Below are 26,587 nucleotides of genomic sequence, written 5' to 3' on the forward strand. Positions count from 1 at the left end.
GTGACCACTAGGAGAAAAGAATGGAGGTAATTATGTGAAATGAACATGATTATTAGGTAGCTGTCAACTAATGACTAAGGAAAGCCTGTGTTCTGCGATTTTTTCAAACACCCTAACACGAAGGTTAATCACTGTGTTCACAGCTGAATGTGCTAAGTGGTCAGCAGGCCATGCAGGGCGCCCGAGGCTTCCCCCACCTGCAGCTCTGCTCCACCAGGCCCTGCCACCGTGAAGACTGCGCTGGAGCCAGTGGGCTGTGGACGGGACCCTCTGAAACTGTGAGCACAAGAACCCTCTCCTTGCAGGGTGGTGTCACTTCTGGTCCCATGGCACAAACCCTGACCAGTACACGGGTGACTGAAATGTCCCAGGTGCTGCTTAAAAACTCCAAGTACATTTCATGGGGAAACCATGCAGCACAAGTGTTTTGTTTCGAGGAGATTGAAGGGCGGGAGGAGAAGTGGACCGAGCGGGCTGACTGTCCAGTGCAGACAGGAGAAATTGGCCCGGACAGGCCACGGCCAGGGCTCTGCTTCCTGCTCTCTGCTTACCAAGGGCAGGAGGAGACAGGCGCATGCTGACAGCAGGACTCAGTAGGGCAGCGAGGCTCCCCTTTGAAGGAGGAGAAAGCGGGCCACAGAAGCCCAGTCAGGAAGTGCCTGGCTCTCATCACTGGCACCTGAGCCACCCGTTGGCTTGCTTCTTCCAAAAGCTCCAGTGTTCAGGGCCCAGCTCCTCACTGGGGCGAGATGGGAATGGAGGTGCCTGTGTGGGTCAGAGCTGCTGCTACCCCGGGCTGGTGCTGGGTGGCTTCTTGTGAGCCCAGGCTGTGGCTCCAGGCCCTCCCTTACCAACCTCCCTCCCTCAGACTCTTGGCCGCTCTTTGGGATCTTTCTCTGGCCCTGCCCCGCGTGTGTCCGATCACCATCAGAGTCCTCCTCTACTCCACGCCAGCCCCTGCCCGTCCTCTTTCCCACGTGGGGGAGCAGTGGAGGCTGCGTCAGCCAGAGTCAGGGCCCGGGAGGCCAATCGCTGGGCAGCAGGGGAGACAGTGGAAAATGGAAAATGTCAGGGACGGAGCTGTAATGTGAAGTGAAATCTACCCGACACACACACGTGAACATCACAGTTTCTCTTACACGAGAAACCCACAGTGTGACCAAAGAGCACAATAAAAGACAGATGATCAGAATCAGGGAGATGGAACTTTTGCAAAAGGGAAGGCACATAAAGAAGTTAATGTATGTCATGTGCCTGTGCCAGCACCCCAAGATGAGTGTAATTACGATGCGCTGCAAACATGTTCCAGTCAAAGGAAAAATTACAGCAGGGAAGCTCAGACCCACCGGAGACCACAGTGCAGCATAGTGAGTGCCCAAAGCGTAGCTGAAACCAGTTGGGGACCTTGGGTGGCCAGGGTCCTCTTCCCACAGCACCGCCCATGGGTGCCCTTGATTTCTTTGCTCTGCTTCCTGACCTTTCCATTAGCTCTTGATTACTTGAAAACTCGCTTCTCATTTGCCTAACACAGGGCGTTCGCCCTTCTGTTGCCTTCCTGATGGGGCAGGACATCCCCACTGGGACCCTGCAGGGCTGTGTGGCATCTCTCCGAGGTTCCCTCTTTAAAACATGTCAGGAACGTCTAACCGGAGGCCAGCGTGGACACACAGCGTGGACACCGTGCGGCACAGGCCGCAGCGGCCCCTCTCCGAGCGGTTCCTCCATCAGCTCCGACTCCCTGCGTCCCCCCACGCCACACCTCCCTTTCTGCTCCCACGCAGGGTGATCGGCCCTGGCCCACCCCCACTGCCCACCTGGCCGGCCGGGACTCCCCACAGCCCATGGTGCAGGGCGTGGTGGCGAACAGCAGTCCCCAGAGACGTCCACACCCGGGTCCCGGGACCAGAGTCTGCCAGGGACTCTGCAGATGCCCTTAGAGTCTGCGACAGGTCGTGCCAGACAGTGCGGGTGGCCCCGGAATCAGAGGGCCCCACACAGCAGCGACAGAAACCGAGGGTAAACTGACGACAGGAAGGAGGGCAGAGAGCGGGAAGGAGTCTCCCCTGAAGCCTGCAGAGGGGCAGCCTGGTGACGCTTGTGGCCTTCTGAGCTCCTGACTCTAAAATAATAAATGCGTGTCCTTTTAAGCCACTGAATGACTGGTCATCCTTCACAGAATCAGAAGACTAATACGTGTTTTATCCAAACAGAAAGGAAAATTGACTACAATGGAGGCCAGCCAATACAAGTTGGATTTTTTTTTTGGTACCAGGGATTGAACTCGGGTCCTTACACTTGTGAGGCAGGCGGCACATCTGGATTTTATTTAGTCTTTATTTTTTGTGCTAATGAGGACTGGACCTACAGCCTTCTCACTGAGGTACCTTCCCAGACATTTTACTTTTTCTTTTAATTTTGAGACAGGGTCTGCTAAGTTGCCCAGGTTGCGCTCAAACTTGGCGTTGTCCTGCCTCAGCCTCCCTGACTGCCTGGAGTACCGGTGCATGCCGCCACAGCTGGCTCCAAATAGAAAAGGACATGGAAGTACAGAAGTTGTGATCTGCCTTATAGACGACAGGAAACATCCAGATGCAAAATCTGCCCAGCTTCTCTCTCTGCCCTGGCTCAGCTACTCCCGGGCTCCTGCAGTCTCTACAGGAAGCCAGAGTCCTCACCGTTGGCGCCTGCAGCACCTGGAGTTTTGCCCCACGCCTGCCCCTCCAGGCTCCGAGCAGGACACCCCTCCCACAGCGGACCCACGCCGGGTGTGCAACACAAATGCACCATCGCGGCGGTTTCTGTTTCCTTATGTAATCATCTATTTCCAGCCAACATTCATTTTAACAGAGGTGCCACAAGTTATTTCCAGACTCCAGGAACAATTTTTAAAATTGCAGAGACAGGAGTATTTATCTGAGCAAACTACGATAGAAAAAAAGGGCTAGTTTAGGTGTGAAACCCTAAAGTAATGGGTTCATTTTTCAGAAAATGTAAACGTCATTTAAAGCCATAATAGAACAATTTGATGTTGGAGTGTGTAGAACAACAGATCCACAGTCAAAGATGAAAACTGTGCTCCACTCAGAACACGTCCCACTGTGCTAAGTCCTGAGCCCAGTGACACCCACACATCAGTCCCGGCCGTCCACGCAGGTCCCAGGCCACAGCGGTGTGTGCAGTGTGCAGTGCTCCCGGCCACCAGAGGTGCGGCCCAAGAGCCCAGTGCATGCTGGAGACCAGAGACCCAAGCCCTGCACATGGAATTTTATATACACCTGCCACGAAGGATGACCACTGATACAGTGCAGCAATACACTGTAATGAAGACCTGCACTGGATGTTCACTGATACAGTGATGTCCGCTGACACAGTGTAACAATACACTGTGATGAAGACCATGTCTGCTGATACAGTGTAACAATACACCGGTCCTTCCCTCCTGGGAGAGGGGTGCCTCAGCTCCTCCTCAGTGCCTCTGAACTGCCAGCATGGCTGCGCTCACACTTGGGCACTGTTACTGAGCGGAATAAGACGATGTGAAGACAGTGGCCACAGTCGACCTGGTGGAGGGCAGTGCAGCAGCGAGGATGTGCTGGGCAGGGGCTTCCATCACCCTGTTCAGGAGGCGATCAGTGAGGCTCCAGGTGTGTGAGCGGCTTCCTGCTGGAATCTCTCATCTGCTGTTGCAGGACTGCAATGGACCCCTGGAGCCTCCGGAGCGAGGCTGCAGGCGAAGGGAGGCCTGTACCGAAGCCCTCAGGGCCCAGCCAGCCACTGCCAGAGCCAGCAGCCGCACACAGGCCGGGACTCCGCGGAGCGGGAGGAGTCTTGGAGGGAGGAACTCGATGCAGTCCACACAGCCTTCCACGCCACTAGCTGAAGCTGCTGTGCTGAGTTCGAGCCACATCTGCAGCTGCAGGCATTGCTTATGTAACAGGCTCGTTTCTTCTGATTTCTCACCAGTCACTCACCTCAGGCACATTCATGAGCCTTAACTATGACTTGAATATGTGCGACTCTACTGTAAATGTAATTAAGGGTTGGGTTGTAGCCCAGTGGAGCGCACAGTTCTACTGTGGAAAGAAAAAGGTGGATTCCTGGGCAGACTGGTGGCACATGCCTGTATCCCCAGCTACTCAGGAGGCTGAGGCAGGAGGATTGCAAGTTTGAGGTCAGCCTGGGCAACTTAGTAAGATTTCAAAATTTAAAAGCAAAAGGACTGAGGTTGTAGCACAGAGTTCCCTGAGTGCAGTCCAGGACGCTGCAGAAAAGTCAGTAAGATAAAACATATCCTGGGAAGAATTCCCAGTTTACCGTACTAACTCCTTTCAACAGAATTGTTTAGCACAGGAGTCTTAAACGGTTTTTCAGCTTTCACTTTGAATTCTTTGTAAGAAATGTTATTTTGAAGACACTGGGAAAAATCTCCTAGTAAAAGCGAACTATTAATTACATATAAGACTTGTGAGCCCTGTGATGTGGAGCTCATGTGGTTCTTTCTCCTGTCTCCTGGCTTTCTCAATGAAGTGAATTCCCCTGATTTGCTGTCTGAACAGGGAATGGTTTATGATTTTGCAGTCAGGCTGTTTTTGAGTATAGAATGAAGATATTACAGTCTGCGTCTGCCTTCGAAAAATTAGGTTACAGAAATAAGAACACTGGGGGAAATGTTTTCGTGGCCCAATTGGGGTTGTGTGGATTGACGACTTTGCCGAGGCTGTGTCCAGGAACCTTGCAGCATACAGAGCTAGAGACCTCCTGGGCTCTCCTGTCTGCTGTCTCCCCGACACAGCGTCACAGGTCTGTGACCCGGGCTGTGAGTGCCGGTGTGCACAGGGCTGGTGCCAGGGAGGACTTCCGGCTCCTCACGGGCAGGGACGCAGAGGCTCATGCTGCTCGAGACAGGGGCCCCACACGCTCCTCCTTCCTCAGAAGTTCTTCCGATTCTTTGTTTCTGTTCTTTCGTGGGAGTTTTAAAAGATACTGTCAGAAATCTCTTGAGATTTTTATTGGAACTCTATTGGACATTAGGTTAATTGAAAAGAATTTCTAACTTTATAATATCAGGTCTTTCAGTCTTGAATACAAACTTCTCCATTTATATGAGTCTTCTTTAATCCTTTTAAATACAGCTCTATAATTTTTTCACAAATGTCTTATACATATCTTCTTTGTTTTTTTCTTTGTATCGTACTTTATTGATATTATAAGAGGCATCTTTTTAACAATTTTGTTTGTTCCCAACAGCGAGGAAGAATGCATTTGAATTTGACGTGCTTGCCTTATGTATCCACTGTCCGTGTCAAATTTTTCAACTCACCCTGTTTATTCGTAGATTCTCCTGCCTACAAATAATGGCTTTCCCTTCCTTTTCCATTCTTCCACTGTAGTTCACCAAATGTAAGATAGTTTGTTACCAGGGACTGAATGTTAGAAATGTTAAAGTATGAAAAAACTGGTTAAATTTGAATATTTTTTACTTTTTCTTGGTCCATTTCACTATCTAGTTGTCATTTACTGTGGTTGTTGAGCTTATTGGCATCCTTCCTTTCTACTTTAAAGAACGCTTCTGAGGTTTCCTTATAAGTAAGACATCTGTAGGTTTGGGTGGGTACATTTCAACATGGATAAGGAAGGGTTTTTTATTCCAATACTAACCATTTTATATAAACCAGCCTTTAATTGTATTCAGTAATATTTCCTGTCTCTTCAGATGACATTGCTATCTTTCTCCTTTAACGTCTCCATGTGGTGGATCAATCACTGTGTTCCTCAGATAAAGTCCTCTCCCTGCTGAGACTCAGTGGGCTGTTTATCTAGATGTTTGCCTCCGTGTGTTTAGCCAGCCCGCCCTGCCCTCCCGCTTTCCTTTGCTGTCTGCGCAGGTTTCATCAGTCTCCTGCACCCAGAGGGCACAGCCTCCCCTCGCCCCTCCTCTGAACGCGCTGTGACTGGGCTCGTCTTTTCCTTGGATACGGGGTTAGGAGATGCCTTGGAGTACTGCGGCCTTGGTGTCTCTTTCTGTGTTGTGCACACATGCGTGCACGCTCGTGTGTGTACACAAGTACTGTGTGTATAATCCCCAACCTAGGCAACCACAGAACAGCTGACTCCTGTGTTAGGAAGAAGGAAAGAAAGCTTCAAACACACAGATGGCAGAGCCGCCCGCGGCCCGTGCTGGGGGCCGGGACCAGCCTCGCCGTGCAGGTCCTCTGTCCCAGCCAGCGCTGTGGCCAGAGCCGGCGAGGGTGACCAGGTTCTGGCGTTTCTGGTACTCGAGATGCTGGGGTATTCATCAGCACCATTTGTATTTTGGGTTTTTTTGGTACCGGGATCGAACTCGGGTCCTTGTGCTTGTGAGGCAGGCGGCGGCACCACTGAGCTACATCCCTGACCTCCGTTTCCTCTCTCTCCCTTCAGCTGCTCCTTCCTCAGGCCCCAAGCCTCAGCGGCTGTGAGGAAGGAGAGCCGTCCCCAGGAATCTCAGCCTGAAATCCGGCGAAGCCGCCTCTCTCCGGCTCAGATCCTTGTCTCTGTGTCACGTTCGCTTGTTCCTTCCTCTCGGGTGTCTGCACTGTGCCTCCCAGGGATCCAGAACAAGTGCTGTGACAGGTGTGTCCTGGCAGGCACGGGCAGCAGGCCACGGACAGCACAGCTGTGCGCCAGCTCCCCTCTCCTCACAATTCAAGTGTTGCGCTGGCCGTGGGGACGCACACCGGCAGTCCCAGCCCTCGGTGGGAGGCTGAGGACGTGGCAGAGCTCAGAGCCAGCCTGGACCACATCTCACAAAACAAAACAAGAATCCCTGTTTGGAAGCCCTAACCGCAGGACTTCAGAACGGGAGAGCACTTGGAGGTCCCGGAGGAGGACTCAGCTTGGAGCAGGTTGCGGAGATGAGCACTAACAGGACGGTGCCCTTCAGAGGGGCGCCGGGGGCCAGGCTCACGAGGAGCCTCTGGAGGACACGTTGGGGAGCCAGGGCTCCGGGTGGAAGGGACGGGACCCGGGCCCTGTTGATGCAGGCAGATTCGCCGCAGTGAGTGGCGGATGGGACCCCGGGCCCCAGGCTTCGAGAGCAGAGTGCAGGAGGCGGCCCCCAGGGCCCGCCGGCCCTGCCTGCTCTGCCCTCGCCGCCCGCCTCCCCTGCCCTCTTCGCCTGCTCCTCCTCCTCGCCAAGGCCTGACTGCCAGGCCCAGTCCTCACTGGCTCTCTCCCCGTCACGCACCTGTCCACACCTCCTCTCACAAGCAGGCTTCTCTTCTTGCCCGCTGTTAAGAAGCAGCCCAGCCTTGGCATTGCTCACGGATGTGAGGACAGGGCCGCATGGCGCAGGCAAGGGCAGAGTGAGTGAGTGGGCAGATGGGAAGCTCCCAGCGCACAAGCCTGTGGGCCAAGCCCGAGTGCCCGACAGCACCTACCTGCAGGTGGCTGCAGAGCCGGTCTCGCCTGAGCAGTGACCTCGGGAAGAGGAGGAGGCGCCTCGCCTTTCTGTGGTGGATCATGTCCCTCTAGCTTTAACACACAGGAGCTCGCCTCAGGACATGCCATGGCTGTCGGTTTGAATAAAAACAGTAACAGGCACCAAAGGACCAAGGGGGATTTGTCAGCAGGCACCTACCAGAGAGGCCACTCTTGGGAGTCTTAGAAAATGCTCTGCAGCCCCTCTGCTTTGAGCCCTCTTCCCTGGGCTCGTTCTTCATTCAGTGAGTCAGGGTGACCCTTCTGCAAATCTGGACCCAGCACCGTGAGTGTCTACCCAGTTACTCCTTCCGACACACATGCCCTCCTTCAGCGGGAATCCCTTTCCCGCTGAAGCTGCTGACCAGCTCTTCCCTGCTCTACACAGAAGCCCCGTTCCTCTCCGACATGCACCCATGCGGGACCAGGCTGGCGATGTGCTGCACAGGGCTGTGAAGCCCATCAACTGCCCTGTCTTTCTGCAACTCCACCTCACGCGTTGTTGTCACACCTGAGGATCATCAGCTCCTGCTTACACAGCTCTCGATTTACAGCAGTCTCAGTTTTCATGAGCAACTTCCAGGGCACACTGTTCTCATTTATTCCATTTCTCCAGACTCTCTCTTTAAGGACATGAACACTAAGTGCCACTGGGTATTTTCCTTTAGCATGTTTGGATCCAGGGAAGTCAGGATGGAAAATACCAAAGTTATGCTTATTTATCTATTAAAATTTTTTTCTTCCACCATGAATTTCCAAAATCAGAAGCGAAAGGAAGACCAGATAAAGGCATGTGTCAGCGCTGATTGCTGGTGGTTACAACAAGTCCAGGCTCCTGAAACAGAGCTTCGTGTGCATGGGGACCCTGTACCGTGAGGACTCCACTGATTCAGGACTCTGCTCGCCCACGAGGCAGGTCCTGCCTCCCTCTGGCCGATCAGCCGCCCTTCCTGCCATGTCTGCTGCTAGCAGTTCCTGTGTGGTTTCTCCTCACCTATCAGTGCCACCTGGTGGCTCCCAAGAGCTTTCCATCCCCAGTGGGTGAGCCTGACCCTGGCTTCAGTTTTGCCCGATTCCAGGCCACCCAGGCCAGTCCCCACCCCAGAAATTCTTTGTCACCTCAGGGACCAAGCAGCAGATGCTGTGGGATCAACACCAGTTAGTGACTCATAGCCTTCCCTAGAAAAGCCCAGAAAGCCCCTTGCTCTAGTGTCTAATTCATTCAAAGATGTCAATTTGATCCCCTCTGCCCAGCATCTGCCTCATGAAGTGAGAGAAATATGATGAGCCAAAACATGAACACCCAAAGCAGGGCTTTTATTAAGGACAGAGCTGCCAGGCTGCTTCGAACAACGGCGAGAACAGCAACCAGGGGCTGGGTGAGGTTTATCAGGGCTGAGGGAGTGTGGTGGAGGCAGATGATTGGCTATGACTCGGGGTGAGGCGGGAAAAAGCAGGCCTTTGTTCTCCCTGGAGTGGCTCATTTCCTGCAGGCAGGGCCATTTTAGGATGCAGAGAACTCTGTCATGAAGCTCACATATGAGTCAGGAAACTGACAATAAACAAATGATAAAATACTGTTGTATGGAGTGCCGAGAGCTAGAGAGCAAGAACGGCAGGGAGAAGGTCCTGGGAGGCTCTCCAGGGAGCACAGAGACATAGAGGAGTTCCGTGGGAATGGTGTCCCCATGTTCACACAACACGCACCGGAAACCAAGATGGCGGCACTTCCGCTCTAATAGAACCTACTACACACACACTGGGTTTCACTCATGGAAATAGTCAAGTGGGAAGAGAGTAACTGTGAGAGTAAAGTGCAAGGGAAGTTTCAAGTTAGGAGGAGCCAAAAGAAATGCTAAATTCTACGGGGAAAGGGCTACAGAGGTGAAAATTTGAATGAAATAGCCAGAGCTTGGGTTTAGGTGCTCTACTGACTTTAAGCCTCGCCTCTTCCTTCTGTCAAGGAGAATGCACAAACACAAAAACAGGCAGAGGCGAGAATGACTCTGCCATTCATCTTCATGTGGGAACAGCATGTGTGCCGTGCTGCATCCTCCCGCGATGCTGTCCTGCTCCCAGCTCTGAATGCCACCTTCAGGCACAGTCATGTTTGTGTCACTTGAGTCTGTCCTCACTCAGCCTGGGGGGCAGGGCCGTGGACACGATCCCAAGACAGTCAGGCTGACCACCGGCCTGAGAGCCTGGACAACCAGCCCTGCACCCTCGAGGGCTAGAGCTATGCAAGCTTATCAGTCATTCAGACTCCGTCTCGTGCTGTCTTCTCTGAAATGAAACTAGGAAGCACAGGTGTGGGTGGATACCAGGAGAAAAACGAGACACTGGGACGCCAGTGCCAGCCCACTCCACTCTCCTGGGGCCTCCAGCGGACAGCGTCTGCATCTCTGGGTCTGCAGACTTCGTTTCCAGCACGTCCAGCATGGGGGAGTTCTGGGAATGCCCAGGAGCAGGGGAGCAGGGCCCTTGAGAGCAGAGCTGGCATTAAATGCTGCCCAGCTCGGTGGCCCCTGTGTGGGACACTCTGAAGCTTGTTTTTCTGTTTCACTCTCCCAAGTCTCCCTGCGAGGTAAAGGCTCATTCACCCACCGGAGTGGCCCAGTCACATGTCCTCTGTGGCCAGCGAACTGCTCCTCCCTGCCCTTCACTCGGAGCGTTTCCTGCACGGCCCAGATGAGCCACTTGCCCTCAAGTTCTGGGTCAGGCCCTGCTTCTCCCAGGAAGCAGGAAGACCCGGAGCCTGAAGCCACTTGTGTCTTGAGCAGCAGTCGCCAAACCAGTCTGCAGCTGTGCTTGCAGTGTCGGGAGTCTCTTGCCTTTTCCAGGACTCGCTCGGCAGGTGCCCAAAGACACAGAGCCTAAGGGAGCAGGAAACAGGTGTGGAGTTGCAGGTTTCCTGGAAACAACCGTGTGGCCTCTGGGAAGTCCTTCTGGTAAACATGTTTCGTGTTAGGACGTCGTGTTAAGGCAAAGCCAGATTCCCAGTCAAAATATTTAGTGTGGGCAGTAGGACTTCTTCCTTTCATTAACAAGTGATTTCCAGAACACGTTTGCAGCACGCAGTGCCCACACTCACCCTGGGGAGCCGGGCACACCTTTACCTTCATCCTTCTGTGCCTCTTTCCTCTCCCTCTCTCCCCACTTCCTTCATCCCTTGCCCCTTCCCTTCTTTCAGAAGACCTCCCTTCCTGTTTCCTGTTACCCGTCATTTATTTTGCCCTCTGTTTGTATTTCGGGTTGCTCGTGTAAGAGAAGCCCTGTGATAGTTAGGCCGTATGTCTGATGTGTTTCGCTTAGCGTTGCAGGCACAGGTGCCGCCCCTCTCCAGCAGTGACTCTTTTTTCCCATTCCTGTGGCACAGGAGCAGCCAAGGGGTGTGAGGAGCGCATCCTCTTTAGCCGCCCACGAGTTGGTGGGCGCCCTGCCTCTTCCCTGCAGACTCGGGGTGGCTCTGGCCCGAGGTCCTGCTGCTCAGAGAGAACAGAAAGCGGCGGCCTTGCGGTACACACGCAGGACGGACGCACACGCCGCCTCTGCACTCAGCAAGGGCAGCCGGGGGGCAAATCCTCTGCCGGGTGCGGCGGGGGCAGCTGGAAGAGCGCTGTCTCAGGCCAGGGCTGGGCGTGTGGCTCTGCCTTCACAGAGGGGGCTGCAGACCAGGCAGGAGGTGGGTTTCCAGGGGTCCCCGGCCCAGAGCCGCCTCTCTGGTGCTCTGCTCGGACCAGCCTCGCGTCATCCCACGCACGCAGGTCAGAGCCCCGGAGGCTCCCGGCCGCCGCCGCCCTTCGCTGCCTCGGGGCCCCAGCGGCGTGGCGCTCTTCGTTCTTCGCGCAGGAGGGAGCGCTGCGGCCTTAGCTTTCTCTTTCTCCTGGCCTCTCTTCCAGGCGGAAGCCGGGTGAGCGCGGGCGTGGCAGAGCCCGAGAGCAGGGCAGCACCTCAGGCCCCGGGCTCTCCCGGATGAGCCCTGTCCCTGGGTCCCTTCCCCCGCAGAGCCCTGGCCTCCTGCCGCAGAGCTCTGCTCCCACAGGCCCCGCGGGCTCCGTGTCCTTTGCCCCTCCGTGTGCAGGGCACTCACAGCTCCTGCGACTTTCCCTGCCTGCAGGGCGCCCGAGGGGCCAGTGAGCCTGTCGCGTGGGCTGGGGGTCTGTGGGCCTGACATCCGTGCAGGCTTCCCCACCAGGGCCTTCCTGTCCCTGGATGTCTAGGGGACGCCCGCCTCTGCATTGTCATCGTCACTGCCAGAAGCCCGGCCCTTGAGCCACTCAGCACCACAGCGCCACGGTGCCATGGCGTCACATCGGGCCGCCGGGGCTGCATGCTGCTCCGGTCCTGCAACCTGCTCTCCAGTGACTGGAAATGCCTGTGCCACCCGCACGGGCCGGGCCGTGAGGTCACCTCCAGCTCCACTGGCTGCAGAACAGCGTGTTCTTTAAGAGAATTCAGAGTTCAGGGTGCAGGGTGCGAACCCTGCTCTCTGGAGCCAGGCGCTTGTATCCGATGGGTAAATACAGCCTGACTTGGCTGTAGGGCTGTGCAGCTGTGTAGCCCTGGCAACAGCCAAACAGTTCTGTAGAAACAGCAGCCCCGAGAGCTGGCCGCTGGCAGGCACGGAGGTACACGCCTTTTCCAGGCGCCTGACACAGAGGACATTTGCAGGGATTTTCACCCTGAACGAGGGTTTGCTGGTCTGCCAGAGAGGCCTGTGCTGGTGTGTCTGAGGTGTGTATTCAAGCGGCTCAGTTCAGTCAGGCAGCACCTTTCCGGCAAGAAACCCTAAGGCCGAGCGAGGCTTTGGGGACGGACGGAGGGCCAGAGGCTTGCAGACAGCAGGCAGTGTAGCTGATGCTTGTCAGCGTGGAAGGGACGTTCTGTGAAGACAGCGAAGACACTGGTTATGAGCAGAGCCCTTCTCCTGCACGGGGCTGGGGTTCTGGAGGCTCTAGTTGCGTTCGTGTCCTTTGACGTGGACATGCTCTTCTTGCATCACGTGTCTGCGTAAGGACAACTCAACGTCAGACACTGTTACCATCGCTCCTCAGGGCGCATCTTCTCCCTCGGGCACATCAGAGCCTTCCTGCAGTGGGAATAGGAGACAGCAGTTTAGCACTGCGCTTGGGGATCATTTTAAACCGAGAAATCACCAGTAAAGAGCAAAAAAAAGTCAAATTAAACGGGCCAGGAGAAGGGCTCTGTGTGCAGTATAGGAGGGCATGCTGCCGAGGCCGCTGTGGCCTTGTGCAGTCCAGCGCAGCTGTGCACTGACTGCCGTGTGCGCCATCCCCGTGTCTGCAGTGACTGAGCACTCTGAACACAGATGATGACAAACAAACTGCCCTGAGGGCAAATTCGCAAATACAGATTTGCAAATTGCAAATACTTGCGAATGGGAAGAGCGAGCTTTGTGCTTCAAAGAGAAGCTCTGGTGGTAGTGTCGGGGAGCCCTTCGTGAGAGGAGCGTTCTGCTACGATTATTCTAAGTGTCGTGTTGGTTGGTGGTAGCAGGGTGAGGGGAACAGAAAGGAAACCTAGTGAAAGGCTCCTGCCAGGGTCGCGCAGATGACTTTAATTAGAGTCGATGCCTGGTAGTGAAATGACTAAAGCAAATGCTGTCAATCCCTCGATGCCCAACACCCACTGCTGCGGGGCATCGAGGCGGCAGATTTCCACTCTGGAAGGGGCCACGGCACGGCCTGTGAGGAGCAGGGAACCAGACACTGCTCACAGTTTGAGGACGCTGATCACCATGCTGACTTCATTTCTGCAGCTGAGCCTCGAAACATGAAATCCAGAAGACCAGGGCCGTTAAAACAGGGCAAACCAAACCTGCCCGGAGCATGCCTGGAAAAGACATCCTGCTGCAGGGAGACCCTAGAAAAGGTGGGCTTGGACCACAAGGCTGCACGTGGCTGGGATCTGCTCGCCCTAACAGTCACCAGCGCTCTGCAGAAGTCTCAAGGTGGGACAGGAGCACAGGACAGGGGCAGTGATGGTCACCATGTTCGGGGCAGTGAGGAGCAGATGTGAAGCCGGCTTCACCGAGAAAGAGCTCTTGGAAGGTGGGACGGTGACCTGCTGTGGGTTCTGAGGGTGGCTCTGATGTTGATGAGGAAGATTTCATGGGAGAAAAAGTAAAATTCATGAAATTGAAAAGAGAAGAGTGCAGGTAAAATCCCTAGTAGAAAAGAAACAGAAGAAATCTGAGCCCAAGGGCGACGTTTCGGTGACTTCTGTCAACTCTGCTCTAGCTGCCACCTCAGGCCTCACCAGAGGTTTCTCACTCTTCAGAGGCTGCGAGGACCAGGACAAACCTGTGGGAGCAGCGTGGGTCCCAGCAGCAGCCGGAAGCAGCGGTAGCAGCAGGAGTGTCCCTTCGGAGGCCACAGGAGTCTCCAGGCGGCTTGGCATTTCAACCCTTGCCTCCGAATGCCGCAGGAACCGAGTGGGCAGCAGCACAGGTGGGAGAGAAACAGCTTCGCCAGCGCACTCCCTTTGTGCACAGCCGCATCAATGGCTCTGCCTGAGCTGTGAGTGTGCTCTGCCTCCCTTCTGGAGAGCGTGTCTGCTTCCTGATGGGTCCCAAGCCACAGAGTGATTCCAGCCCGCCGTGAAGGAGGCCGAAGTGCGCTGTTCTCCCGGCCACTTGCTGTTCCGGTCTCGCTGGTGACCGCGGAGTGTTCACCATTCATTGGCCATCTGGCGAAGGCAGCCACTGTCCTCCCTCGGGAGCCGCTCAGACATCCAGGAGCTGTCGCCATCTACACCACCTTTGTGGCCAGGGCGGCTCATACTTGGCCAGATTTCTCACACCTGTTCTCAGCTTCCCACAGTGCCACAGCACAGGTCTCCTACGTGGAAATGCACAGCTACTGTATAGGACTAGAATCCGACATCTCGGCCTTCTTCAGTGTCGAACCTTTGATAAAAATGAAAAAGTTTCGACGTGTTCTATTCTCTGAGACCATTGGATCCACCTGCCTCTAGTCTACCCTTCATGGTAAAATGACAGCGCTACAAAGAACATGGCCTTGTGCTAAACAGGCAAAAGGAAGGTGTTTCTTAAAGCAATCTCTTTATGTTAGGCCGGCCCTTCAGAGTGAGTCTCAGACACTTGGTCCTCCCTGCGGTATCAGATAGTACAGCTTTTCAGGAAGCCTGGATTTTAATTTATTGTGAATAAAAATAGTAATGAATATTTTATTTTATTTACTTATTTATTTATTTTTCAGTACCGGGGATTGAACTTAGGACCTTGCACCTGCAAGGAAAGCACTCCTGATTATTTCATAGTCAAAACTTTTCAATTATGTTAACCATTAAAAAATGTGTAGTTAGCCGGGGATTTAGCTCAGCAGTTTCACCGCCTGCTGTGCAAGCTCAAGGACCCGAGTTCTATCCCCGATACCAAAAAAAAAAATGTGTAGTGCCTCAGTCATGTGTTCTCAGTTTGTGGAAATACCTATGTTAATGTAAAAATACATGATTTTGAATTATGATTAAACTGAGCATTTAAAAGAATCTATAAAAGAATCTTTAAAAGAATCTATAATTCTGATTCGGGAAGTCTCCCCAGAAAAAATAATTCAGAAAATGGAAAAGCGTGTTGGTGAGGTATGTTACAGCACTGTTCATAGCAGAAAACACCAGGAAACAACCTAAATTTTAACAATAGGGTTATGGTTAGAGAAACTGTTGTATACGTATTTTTCTATATTTACTTATAGACTATGTGCACATGGACATATGTGTGTATATTTATATAACAAATTATTATGTATAAAATATGAATAATATATTCACATAATCTATAATGCCTGCATTCTATGTATAATAAATAAATTAAAATATAATGTTTATGTAATATAAATATACAGCAATTTATAAGGCATAAGTATACACATATGTACACATACATATATACACTCAGTAGCATATCGAAGTCATTTTAAATGGTTACTGAGAATACTCTCCAGCAACATTAGAAACGTATCAGGGAGCTAATATCAAGTGGAGAAGCAGAATAAACTTATTAATATTTTCATAACAACTAGTTGGCACCTATGCCAATGGAAACAATAATGCTAAAAAATAATAAGACTTAATATGGTTACATGGGCATGGCAAGAAAGTGGATATTTTTCCCCTTTCAAATAAAAATACCTTTATTAAAAGTGAATTTGATAATAAAATACGATTTTTTAAAGAGGAAAGGCAAACCGCTGGTATATTATATTGTAAATGAAGCTGGCCACGGGGAGGACAGACATGGTGAGCAGCTTTGGTCTGTGCAGTAGTCCACCCTCGCCTCCTGGGAGTTCGGCGCACACGCATCTGTGTTCCTCGCACGTCCTCTCCGTGGCCTTTGCAGGCTCTCCTGCCGCACTGGCCTGTGCTCTGAGCGCGACCCTCCCTGGTGGGGGCTGCAGCACACGGAGCAGGTGCCCACAGGCTCTCCTGAGACGCAAGGAGCGGCCCGGAAATGCACCCTGCCCTCCTCAGAGTGCGGCCACGCCGTGCTCACGGGTGTGACTCCCTGGTAGATGCTGTCGCGCTCCCAGCACAGTCAGCAGAAGTCGCTCTCTGACCAGGACCGCAGGCCTGCAAAGCTGCAGAAGAATGGCAAAAGCTCCCCGGTGTGTCAGCCGGGTACTCACACCCCAGCAGGTCTCTGGAGGTCCCTTCCCGTTAAGAGGGCAGTGGATGAACAGTCAGTGGCAGCGAAGCCTGCCAGCCTTGCTTTCTGCAGAAGACACGCGGCGGGGCGCCTTGGGCAGCAGCGTGGACTGAGCGCCTGGCTCACTGTGCAGAGCCAGCTCTGTGTCCTTTGCAGCCGGTGCTGAAAAGGACCGGAGGCCTCTGCAGCCCAGCGGCTGTGTCCCACCTCTCTCCTCCCGCACAGGCCTCCTTCTGTTCAGTTTCGTGACACTTCATGTTTCAGCATGCACACTGTGTTTGTTCAATCCAGGACTAAACAGACTTTTCCCCAGACTGCTTTCCATCTGCTCCATAATCATAAACAACGTGCGTTAGCTGTAGGGTTTTAAAGCCCAAACTCTCATTTTCTATTGCTTTATGTAGTGAGCGTTTGAACGAAGTTATTTTCAGAAAGAGTTTCTGAATGACATTCATGTTACCAGCCATACGCATGGCCGTGGCTGTGCGCCACGGACAGCAGGCTCAGGGGCCACCCGGCTTCTCCCGCCCAAGACGTCTGCCAGTGGCGGTTCCCCTGCACTCCTTTAGATGTCCTAGTTCAGGACTTGGCTCCGACGTGGGGACTGGTGGAGGCTGAATCGCGGAGGCTGGCTGTGTCTTGACGACATGCAGGAAGGAGCCTTTCGGCCACATCCTGGAGAGCTGGGGTGCGTGGGCCTGTGTGGGGCACAGGCCGACCCCGTCTTTGCCGGATCTGCCAGGCAGGAGCCTCTCCCCGGCCTGCGGCCCAGCGATCACAGACAAACTCTCCCCATGTGGCGTCTTCTAGGTCAACCCAGGCTGCGTTTGGAAAGACGCAGATGCGAAGGGGAGCAGTGTGCTGCAGAGGCACGCAAAGCCTGCCCTGCCCCGTGTGGGTCTGCGGGCGCAGGCTGGAGAGCTCTGCTCCAAGAACGCATCCCACCCAGAGGAACGGCCTCTGTCCACCACAGCCGCACACTGGGCCCTGGGACAAGCTGCTCCCAGAATACTCTGCTGACTGGGTGTGTGCCCATCTGCACCCCGACTGGGCCTGGTCAGGTGTGGAGTTTTCAGCAGAGCCCTGGTCCCGCTCTTCTGCTGAGGTGCCACTGAGATCTGCTGCAGAGCACGCTGCCTGTTAGGGAGGCTCTGCTCACTACCTATTTTAATACAGACTGCGTGCTGAAAGGGTAAATTGTTGGGTACGTGAGGTCACTGCAATACATTATTACAATTAATGTTTCCTGTTTCTCCTTGCTGCTTTTAATGTGCCTGTTACAAAATGTGAAAACACATATCTGTTTCCCATCTGTTTCTTTTGGGCAGTGCTGTTCGTGGTACCCACAAAAATGGGGTACCAGGCTCCTGGGCTGACCCTGCTGCCTCTCTGGCCTCACTCCCTGTACCCTGTGTCCCACTGTTTGCTCTGCAAATGCAGTCCTATATGTCTAGAGGGATAGATTATGGAGGTAGGCATACATCAGGCACCAGGAGACACACACACACACACACACACACACACACACACAGTCTCACTCGGTGGTCCTGACCCTCCCACCCATTGGTGTCACCCTGCAACCATCATCAGGAAGGGGGGCTGCCGAGAAGGGCCCAGGACAAAACATGGGGTGCTGGGCTGGAGATAAAGACACTGGGCATCACAGTTCTCGCCCCCTCAGAAGGGCCTCCGGGTTTCTCTTCAGCTTCCTCTTCTCCCTGTGGTTGTCTCTGATGCTCCTGGGTCACCACTCACACGGGCTTGTAGAGTTTCAGAGACCAGATCCCTGCTCCTTCCCACTTTGGCGGAGCTGGGCCTCAAGGGCGTGGTCTGATGCCGCTGTCTCTGTGCTTACGAAGGGCTCGCAGTGCAGTGTGATGTGCGCCTGGCTTCAGGCGCCTCGGTCCTGCTGGGCAGAGCACAGCGAGTCCTCCCATGCTCTTCAGGCTCTGTCTTGGTTAGGGGCCTCCGACCCCTCCTACTCCTCCTCCATCCGAGAGTTCCCTGGTTCTTACAAGGTTCAGTCCTGACCCAGAGAACACTGCACACAGAGCCTCAGTTTGCTGGCTGAATGACCCTTCTCTGCCTGGTTGTCTCAGTGGTAGCAGCCACAGTGTTTCCAGCCTGGCTCCGGTGTCTGGCCATTTAGGTGATCAGCTCCTCTCAGGGGGCTGGATGGGTGGGCAGTGGATGGCTAAGGGATGCTTTTGAGGTTCCCCAGGGACCTGATACGATAATACCTTACACATGCTTAAGATCATTAATGCTGTTCGATTAACTGAAAGTGAGGTTCAGAGACATGCTCATTAGACCAAGCTACAGAACCCAAATAAAGCCAGATTGCTGGTCTTGCTGCCAGGATTTCTGTGTCAGGAGTCTCCTACGCTTGATGAGCTCTGAGGCCAGTGCAGGGGTAACCCAGACAACACTGAGGAGCCAGATGGGCGGAGCGAGTGGCTGCCAGGACCCAGCAGGACAAATGGCACCTCAGCCAAGAATCCTTGGTCCCTCAGATGTCGGCTTACAGGCTTCTTAATTAACAATTAAAATCGTGACTATTCTTGTCTTGAATTTAGTGCTAGTGTATGTAAAAGTACAGTGATCCGAGAAGTATGAAGCCCAAGCCCAGACAGTCTGACAGTTCACTCATCTGTAAGCTGAGGGAGATGATGTCACTCCACCCACTCCCCCAGCAGTGGCATGACGGGCGCTTTGTGGTCATGATAGCTCAGCTGCTTCATAATTCCTCGTGGGGCTTGGAAGAAAGCAGCACAGTGAGGTTATAACTTGGTGAAAATATTTGCAAATTCAGTTTTGTCCTACCTTTCAAGCCACCTGTTAAATGAATCTTTAATGCACATTGACCTTAGCTATTTTTATTGAGCACTTCAAAGCACTTTAGTTAGGAACAAATCTTCTCTACATAGAGCCCGACCTTTCTTCTTATCATTTTGTTAGTCTCAATTGAGTGCCTTGAAATACATTTTAATTCTACTTCGTTATTTATAAATAAGATGTTGTTCCATAGACAAATCAGAAGGACTTCTGCTGACGCCCATTCGTGTGAGCGCGATCGTGGGGCTGTGTATGTGTGTGGTCTGGGCGCACACATACAGTCCTCACTGGGGTACTACATTTCGCCATTTCTACCTCAACATTGTCTTGTCCATTGGTACTATATTCATCTACCCTGAAATCAGGTCTGTTATTTAGATTATAATTTACAGCAGGCTGAGTACCGGTCTCCAAAGATAACAGCTCCCCCCGATGGATGCCTAGAAACTTAAATGGAAAAAGGCTCCTGCGATGGGAGTGCAGTAGGGACTCCGAGGTGGGAAGGTCCCCGGGGTGTCCAGGAAGGGCCTAAGTAGGACCATAGGGCCCCCGCAGAAGCGAGACCGAGGGGGACTCACAGACGGGCTCAGGCGGCATGAGCACAGGGGCGGATGCGGGAGTGACATGGCCCCATCCACGGATGCCGCGGCCACAGAAGCCAGAAGGAGCAGGGAACAGAGTGGCCCGGAGCTCCGCAGGGCCTGGGCCCGGACGCCTTCGTCTCCGCCCGGTGGAACTGGCTGCAGATTTGCAACCGCTGGAACTGTGAGGGAACAAACCTCTGTCCTCCTCAGTCACGGCGCATGGAATTGGTTACGGTGGCACCAGAAAGCCAAGACCAGCTTTTCATGTGACTGAGGAAGAAGGACACTTTGTTGTAGAATTAGCTGCAGATTCCCAGCCTTTTCTTCACGGGTCTCATAAAATGCGTCCCTGATCCCTGTCAGCGCCCTCGGCCCGGTGACCAGCGGAAGGATGGAGACGTGCCCTGCTCTGGAGGAACCGGCCCTCTAGTGAAGAGCACAGCGGACGGAGCGCAGACATCGGCCAGTGCAGCAGAGGCGGAGTGGAGGAGCCCTGCGGGGCCAGCGCGCACGGGGCGGCCGGCATGGCCCATCAGCAGGTGGAGCTGCCCTACGGTGCCTGCAGCTCTGGGCTAGGACGCGGAGGAGGAGCCTGCGTCCCAGAGCTAGCTTGGTTTGGGCCCAGGCCGCGCACTCTGGTCCCCGAAGTCTCCTCCTGTCCTCCAGCAGGTGCCATGGACGCCGCTTTCTAGAGGAGGCTTTCTGGACAGGGCAGCTGGAGGGCGCCGGGCAGGCAGCGCTGGCCCTAGAATCCCCAGTGCGCTGTGCCCACAGATCCCAGATCCCGCCAGCACGGGGCCGACCGACCTAGCGTCCAAACTGCGCCGGAGCGCGGGGGCCCGCCCTGGACACCTCCTGCGGTGTGGGCGGGCGTGGCAGGCGTGCGCGTCGGGGAGCGGGGTGCGCTGCCGAGCACTCCCAGCGTCTGGTGCCCTGGAGGCTGCCAGCGCCCCTGCACCCGGCTCCCCAGCGGCTCTGGCGCCTGTGCCTGCAGCCTGCCGCGGTTCTCGGTCACGTGCAGTCCGACCGCGCTGTGGTGGGGACGAGCAGCCGTCGGGCGTGGGGAGCGGCAGGCAGGGCCGCACCCACACTCAGGCCCAGCGCGCGGGTGCAGTTCCGAGAGGTCCCACATGAAGGGCCGGGTCCCCTCCAGCACCGGCACCAGCACTGGCTCCGAGCGGGCCCCGCCCCGCAGAGGCGCCTTCCCTCTCTTCCTCCTCCCTGGGCCGCTCAGACCACACGGGCCAGGCCGTCTCCCTCGAGAAGACTCAGGCCGGTGCCGGGAACCCATGGCACGCGTGCTACCCCGGCTGTTTGTATCATGAAAGCTCTGAAAGGGTCATCATCGCCGCCTTAGGCCCAAGCTCGGTCAGGCTCTGCCGCCCAGAGAGAGCAGCCCGCACGCAGATGGTCCCGTCGCGGTCCCCAGCGGTGAGGTCCGGAGACGCGGCCAGCTCAGCCCTCTCCTCCCTGTGGGCTCGCTGAGCCAGGATGACCTGGACCTCCTGTGTCCGTGGGCTGGGCTGCCCTGCTCCTGTGGGACTCGGTGGCATCAGGGAACACAACCCGGGTGACATCAGCGATGGCGGAAAACCATCTGCCTTAACCCCACATCCCTAATGATGAAACGCGTGCGTAGTTTTTACTGGGATGCTGAAACATTCGAGTGCAATCTCCTCAGCCCAGAGATGACCTTACATTGTCCACAAAACAGTGTGTGCTGCTTTGCTCCATATTGCAATAAATAAATTTCCGTTCTCCTAATTGTTTCCAATGAAAGGAAGTGTTACAGAGACAGAGAGCTTTTGTTGGTGTTCTGCCAACATTACCCTGCTTCCCCCACCCCACTGCATATTTATTGAATCCCAAATGTGATTTAACAGGAATTTATTCATCCACATGACAAACGTGTTAAATGGCCTCTGTGTGGCAGGCGCTGCTCCAGGCACGGGGGACGGAGCAGGAGGTGGAGCCCCTTACACCCTGGAGGAAAGAACCCTGAACGAGCAGGTGTAGTGACTGAGGAGGCTGGCGAAGAAAGGATCTAAAAACAAGGGTGAGCCGGGCGTGGTGGTGCACACCTATCATGCAAGCACTCAGGAGGCCCAGGCAGGAGGATCACCTTGAGTTCCAGGCCCGCCTGGGTATATAGTGAGTTCAAGGGCAGCCTGAAGTACACAGCAAGACCCTGGCTCAAAAAACAAAAAACAAACCCCAAACCACCGCCAACAACAAAAGCAAAAATGAAACCAAGGTCAAGAGGAGGCAGAGCCACAGGGAGAGCATCTTCAGAGGTGGAAGGGCGCACTGAGCAGACTCCTGAATCCGAGGAGGGGTGCGGCAGAGGCTGGGGACCCTCCCTGGGCTGTGTCCTCCTGCTGCTTGGCGGTCAGACCCTAGAGTCTTTCCTAAGCCGGGGTGACAGCTCCAGACTCCTTCCTGGCTGTCCGGCGGCTCCATGTGCCACACCCGGAGCCAACCAGAGGTGGGCGGAAGTGAAGTGTGCAATGTCTGCGTCCGTGCCATCTGCTCGGGACACTGCCTTTGCCCTGCTCCAGGGGACTCGAGGGGACTTTGGAGACCACATACTGGGGCAGAGCCAACCTGCCGCCTCTGCTTCACAGGAGAGAGAAGTGAAATTCTGTTCTTGTCACCATGCCATCGAGGACGCCTGGCCTGGGGACCTGAGGACCTGGGGAACACTTCCCCCGCACAGAGCTTCTCCAGCTGCCTGGGCGGGGCAGGAGTGGAGGCGGAGCTGAGGGCTGCGATTCCCCAGGGCACACTACAGTGGGGTGCCCAGGTGTTCGGGGCCCTGTCAGTGAGAGGGCGCTGCCGTGGGAGCCGAACCTCGAGTCTGGAGGCCCGGGGCTGGGCGGAAGCGGACTTGTGCTTCCTCCCCCAGCTTCCTGTGAGCACCTCTCTGTGTGACTTCGAGGCATTTCACCTTGGCCTCCACCACCAGGCTGTGTGGAAAGGACCAGCCCCCGCTCCTCACCAGCCCCGCCTCCCGGTCCACAGAAGACAGCCATGGCCCTGTCATCTCTCTCTAAGGCACTCAGGATGGGGAACCGGAGACGGCTTGGGTCAGGCTGAAGATCTGCACTGTAAGCAGAGAGGACAGAGGGCGAGCAAGGTCAGGCCTGGGCTGCAGGAAGGCGCTGCGGGGAGGAGGACGGGAGAGCCAGTGACCCAGGGGCCAGGCGGCAGTGTGTGCAGGGATGGGAGTGCGGAAGGGTCGGCTGGCCCTCCTTCACTGCAAAACGCCAGTCTTAATGCCCCGCGTTGCCACCATGAAGTGGTCCCCAGAAGCCCCAACCTAGCTGCTACTTTGAAGTCCCTGTTGGAAGCTAGGTTTGGCCCCGATGGTTCTCCGAGGAAAACGCAGTAGAGGCTGCCCTGACCCCCTCGAAGGACACACCGACAGCTTGACCTGGGAAACCCTTCTTCGTTTCCAGGGGAAACAGTACCTGTGACAACACCAAGCCACCAGGTCACCAAGGCCAAACCTCTCATGGTTGTGGTTTCTCTGTATGCTTCCTAACAGGGCAATCATTGACCCTGGAGCAGGGACAGCCTTGGGGGCTCCCAGAAGTGGGAAAATATCCAGCATTATAAAGCAGGATGAAAAGGAAATGTTTAAGCCTGATGACAACAGGGCAAGAGCAGGTCTTAGCAAGCTATGGCTTCTGGGTCACAACCCCAGTGAAGGCGTGCATCTCATAATCAGGTTGGATGTGGGCATTCTGATGGCTAGGACCTCAGAGTCTTTTACATGTGAACTACAGCCAGAGCAGGCTTGTAAGGGTGCAGAGGAAATACCATCAGAATGTACATGTTTTAGGAGTTCAAAAATCATAGCAAATTTGATGCTGTTTCCATTTGGTTATTTTTTCAAGCAAGAACACTGAGCCCAGAGTGGTCCTTCAAAACCGAGGTACAGCTGACAATGACTCTGTCACCACTGTCACAGCCACCACCCTCCCAGGGTGAACCCTCCCAGAGTACTTGAGCACCCAAGGCACCGGCCTGGAAAAGGAGAATCAGAATACTCGAGACATAGGTACTTCTTTCCAAGAACGTGGGATCCAGCAGTGAGAGGAGACGCAGAAGAACACATCCACAGGGACAAGGCATGTACCACTCAGGCACAGCTGGGTGATGCTGTAAAACAAACATCCCCACACTCAGAGGATTGAGACCACATTCCTGCTACCTCTTCGTGGGTGTGAGGTGGTCAATTAAAATATATAGAAATAAACAAACACAAACAACAACAAGAGAAAACTTTTGAACTCCCAGGCTTTGTCAAGCCAGCAGCCATGCATTTTCTTTTTGGTTTGAGGCATCTAACTTTGCATTTGTCCCAAGTAACTCCAGCGTAAAGCCTACACATTTCCCACAACCCAGACCGCTGGCTCTGCTCACTGCTGCATTCCAAGATTCCTGTCCTAATTAACATTTCACTCTGCTAAAATGCTCTGGCTGCTACAGTGCCAGCTGACACTTCTTGTCATGCCTTGGGACGTGGCTGAGTGGCCTGGTTCACCGCAGCGGGACAGGCGGCCTTGGTGGGGCCAGGGGAGACAGGCAGCAGGGAGCCGGGGGCCAAGGCGGTTGGCAGACAGGTGGCTGGGGGGGCACCTGTGGTCAGCAGTGAGTGGGGTCCTCACGAGGGTGGTGACGTCCAGCGACCTCACCGGAGCTTCAGCGGGTGGACCACCGGGGCAGGTCGGTAGCGATTTAGGTGAGGATGAGGTGGCAACAGATGCTGCTGTCCCAGCCCTCAGCACTTGGCAGAGGCAGAGGCGGCCCAGTCTGGACAGGCAGCGCTTGGTGTGGCCAGAGCCGTGGGGACCCCAGGTGTGCACCCACCCAGCTGTGGCTCGTGAGGACCGGGGTGGATGCGGCCGTGCTGGAGACACTGCGCCCGGGGAGGGCTTCTCAAATGTGAGGAGACTGCTCCCAGAGTCCAGAGTCCAAGGTGGCACCGCATGTGGGCACTGGCCGCCAGCCCAGACAAAGGCACCCAAGGGAAGCGCTCTGCACTGGGCTGGGAGGGGCAAGGTCTCGTCCCAGTGCTGCTCCTGGTGCTCCTCCCGTGTTCCCGCAAGGCTGCGGCCTGGCTGCCCTCAGAGCAGGAGCCCAGCTTAGCTGCCGAGTCTGTGCCATTCCCCGCTGTGCTCACCAGGGTGGTACTGAGCCCGAGGCCATCATGGGAGTGCAGGTGCCCATGCCTTGGGTTTCGCTTCCTTTGCATTTGTATCTGGATGCGTAAGGTGCAGTACTTGGGATCGAACCCGGGGCCTTCGCAATGAACCCTTGCTTAAATTTTGAGACAGAGTCTCACTAAGGCACTGAATTGTCCATGGTGGACTTGAGCTTGGTACCTCCCTGCCTCAGCCTCCCATAGGCCTGACCACCACGTCCGGCTCCACTCCTAATTTTTCCAGAGCATCCATGCTGGTTTCTCCTCGAAAGCCCTGTCCATGGCTCCGTCCTCCACGCAGGAGGGAGGCCCGGCAGGTCCGGTCTGCAGCTCCCCAGCCTGTGGATGCCAGCCCTGGGACCTGGCTGCTGTCCTCGCGCTGGAGAGCCGGGTGGTGAAGGAGGATGAGGAAGTGGGTCCTGGGGAGCGTCTTCCGGCTTCCCGCAGAGAGCCGGTCTCTGTCAGCCTGCAGACTTCAGCTTCCCTGACGCTTGCTAAGGGCAACGGCACGGTCGCTGTGCCCTCAGGGCCGCAGGGCCCTGAGGGGTTTCCTGAGACGCAGCGTGGCAGCCCTGCCGGCCAGGTCCCCATGGCTGTCAGGATGCCCCTCCTGTGAGGCCCAGGGCTCTGTGCACCTTCCCGTCTGGACTTCCTAGGGGACCGTGTTAAACTGTTCTTCACCATGGGGAGCTGGCGCGTCGCTGCACAGCACGGGTTTTAACCTTCTCGCTGAGTTGCATCCCGGCACTTTTACGTTTCTCACACTCTGAGACGGGGTCTGGCCAAGCTGCCCGGCTGGACTCGTGTGAGACCCTCCTGTGTCAGCCTCCCAGAGTGCTGGGATCACAGGCAGTGGACCCATGGCCTGGTTAGGGTCTTCTGCTTGCTTGGGGTGTGCTCTTGAAGTGGGCACAGGGCCTGGGCCCCTTGAGTGGTCCCCACTTCCTGGCCGCCATGAGGTGAGCAGCTTCCCGGGCCCGATTTGTGCCTCAGCCCGGCCTTGCTCCACAGCCTGCAGACCGGAAGCCAGGCAGCCGCTTCCTCCACGCTGAGCACCTCAGGCCCTGGCTGCACTAACAGAAAGCTGACTGGCACACGTGGGGCCGACCGGCCGCACTCACAGCCGTGGGGTGGCGGCCAGAGAACAGGGCAGGGCTGCTCACAGTCGGTTGGGGATGGGAGACTCGGTGCGGGATACAGTGATGGTGACGTACGTGCACCCCAGAGTCGGGAGGGGACGCTGAGTGCCTGACCTCGGGGAAGGACCAGGTCTGAGGAGGAAGATGCCCGTAGCTTGAAGCAGACCCGACACGATGGGCCTACCCGTCACTCGCTAAGCCATCGGGGCGTCATTTGCTTTGTCTTTCGTATCAGTTAAGAAGTTTGTAGGAAGTGGACTAGGGGTGACTGGGGCTGTGTAACACGGGCCTGGGGTACATCCCAGCCCTGCAAAGAGAATAATAATCAGGTCCTTTCAATGCAGGTCCTCTCCGCCAAGGAAGGCCGTGCCTGTCGTGGTCTCGAACTGGCCTGAGTACCCTGTTCCCCTGCGGGAAGCACCCCACAGATGGGGCAGAACCCACACTCAGCCCCGCACTGGTTTGGAGCTCGAAGGTCGACTCGGGGCTCCTGGGGAAGTTGAGACGCTGGCAGGATGCTCTGGGGAGGGGCTGTTGGACAGGACCTCGGGTCACCTGGGCCCTAACCTGGTTCCACCTGATGTCTCCGATGCGTTGGCAGAGTGAGGGGCTGGCGCAGGATTATTCTGCCACGGAGGACCTGCCCTGGGCCCTTTGTCGTTGCTGTTTGGCTGAG

The 26,587-nt window shown here is 55.2% G+C and overlaps 1 protein-coding gene across 1 annotated transcript in view; it reads left to right on the plus strand.

The window, feature by feature from the left end:
* LOC110344968 (uncharacterized) overlaps positions 1-25,141 on the plus strand; it is a 42,056-nt gene extending 16,915 nt beyond the window's left edge. Inside the window, exon 8 of the mRNA XM_087190216.1 lies at positions 144-25,141. The gene's annotated coding sequence lies outside the window, so the exon portion shown is untranslated. The remainder of the gene's footprint in view (positions 1-143) is intronic.
* Positions 25,142-26,587: the final 1,446 nt, after the last annotated feature.

Source organism: Heterocephalus glaber, unplaced genomic scaffold, assembly GCF_053883595.1.
Source record: "Heterocephalus glaber isolate CG9 unplaced genomic scaffold, H.glaber_assembly_v1.0 deba00001550, whole genome shotgun sequence".
Taxonomy (NCBI): domain Eukaryota; kingdom Metazoa; phylum Chordata; class Mammalia; order Rodentia; family Bathyergidae; genus Heterocephalus; species Heterocephalus glaber.